This window comes from Penaeus monodon, chromosome 38 (assembly GCF_015228065.2).
Source record: "Penaeus monodon isolate SGIC_2016 chromosome 38, NSTDA_Pmon_1, whole genome shotgun sequence".
In the NCBI taxonomy this organism is placed as follows: domain Eukaryota; kingdom Metazoa; phylum Arthropoda; class Malacostraca; order Decapoda; family Penaeidae; genus Penaeus; species Penaeus monodon.
The window spans coordinates 32,453,821-32,456,320 of NC_051423.1; positions in this window are offsets into that span (position 1 = coordinate 32,453,821).

The following is a 2,500-nucleotide window of genomic DNA, read 5'->3' on the forward strand; positions in this document are numbered from 1 at the left end:
TATTGTTATTACAATTGCCACTATTATCATTATCATTATTACATTATTACTCCTACTGTTATCGTTGTCATAATGTTACAATAATTATTATCTTTATGATCACAATCATTATCATCATTAATATTGCTAATATGACTTCATTATCTTCAAATGATTGTTATCACCATCATATTTGTAACTATTCGTACTCTCACCATCATCATAATAATTGATATTGTGATTATCATTACTATGTTTATCATTATTGTGTTTAGTATTATTGTTGTTAGCATTATTATTTTCATAATAATATGGTCAATATGGTATCAATTGGTATCATTATTATAATTACGATAACTACAACCCTCATAATATGTTATTATATGTTAGTATAACTTATTATTTTTTGTCACCTTTTGCTTTTTTTCTTTTTCTTTTTTTCTTACTGACAGCAGTAGTAGCACCGTGGCAATTATTATTATTATCTTTATCATTTTAATGATATTCTTATCATCATTATCTTGTTATTGTCATTATCACTCTTATTATTAGGATGTTATGATCACTATCACTATTATAATCATAGTTAACGTCTCATTGCTATTTTTCTTTTTTCTTTTTTAATGTCATCATTGCTTACGTTTTTTAAACTTTAAATCTCTGAAACTATTAATGCATCAAACACACATATGCGTATAGATTTGTATTTTTCTTCTTCTTCTTTTAGCCTTTTTTTGGTTTTTTGTTTTTGTTTTTGTTTTTGCCTGCGCGTGCGTGAATAATCTCTGATACATTCGGTATGTGATCATAACAATAAATTATGATTTTACAATATATATACTGGACATGACGTAGTTACATCTAGTACAATACATCAGCTGAGATAAAATATTGATTCTCTTATCTACCATCCCGACGACGTGTTCTGGCGTACGTGAGGAGTACGTGGTCATAACATGATTTTACACTCCAAGTTTAGGATGTAGTATTGTTATATCTTCTAGATGAAAGAGTCACCAACCTGCCAATACAGTGCGAATGTAAGCCTTAATTCCCACAATCACTAGCTTTATGATCGTACATGAATTTTTCCTTTGACAACCGGTTACAATGCCTTGTGATGCAGCTGTCAGACCTTTGAGAATTGATCTTATGAAACGAATGTAAATTTTTGATGTTGATAATGCTTGGAATCCTAGCTGGGCGTACTCCAAATTCTATATCCTCATGCTGTCTGTCAGATTATGACTCTGTTAGGTGATAAGCATAATCATGTTTAGAGATGCCAATATATTATGGTATTTACATTAAACGTATGATACAATCACACTGCTTTCGCGATTTACGATATTTGCCTTTTTTTTTTCTTCTTCTTCTTCTTCATCTCCGTAACGATATTATTAAAAACGTTTATTGCAGAGACAACAATAAGAATTCGTTGCATTTTCTTTTCGGATGAGGCCTTAATGTAGATGCTATCAACACGGAATCATTACTATTTTACGATGTATCGCCGTCTTGCGTTTTAGGAAGTTAAATAATGTGGGGCAAATTACGCTGCCTTAGGGTGTGCCAAGTTCAGTTAAGTAAGTTTATCTACCACTCTGGCTATCTTCTCAGGCATGGGCAATTGTGATTACAGAGTTTTACATATATATTCGACATGGTACAGTATTGTGATTACTGTAATTGTACATGGTAGAATCAAAATATGTCTTACATCATGCAAAAGAATATCAGGTTGATATACTTTTGGCAGTCTTTACATAACACTGTTCTATGATAACGGCAATTTTACACAGTATATTTTCCAATGTATCAGATGAAATGGAGTATTCACATAGTTCTTTATACCCCATTTTATGTGGTCTGAAAGGCTGTATCACATGACATTCCGAGTGTCATTTGTTTGCTCATTTTCCTCGTTGCACAGTCTACATCTAGATTCATCTGCACTTCTTGCACCGTGCAGTTGCCAGTACATTCTGTAACTTAAACGAATTCTGGGAATAACCACGTCACATTGTCTGGTTTGACTTCGGTGCCACCTATAGGAGGGCTTGCTATCTCTATACTGATCGTAGTGCCTTATGGTACAGCTTCCAGGTCTTTGAATATTCTTCAAATTTACCAATTATTCCTCACGAGAACTTTTCAATATGTGTGCAAGCCTAGCAAGAGGCATCCCAAGATCTATGTCCACAGTATCTCTGCTGCAGGCATCTTTTGCCAGTTTGTCTACGAGGTCGTGCTTACGTATGCCAACATGAGATGGTATCCATTCAAATTGAATGTTGAAAAATTGCGCTCTCTTGTATAAATTACGTTACGCTTAATGCAGCTCACAATTTCTTCATCGCCACTTGTTATGAGAGAACTTAGTGTCTGAAATGCACTTTGAGTCACAGGAAACTACTCCAGAGCCCCGAGACTTTAAGAATTCCATTGCAAGGAGTATACCTGCCAACTCCGTTTGCGTAGTGCTAGCCCAATTTTGCACTCTCGTATTTGTTTGATGTTG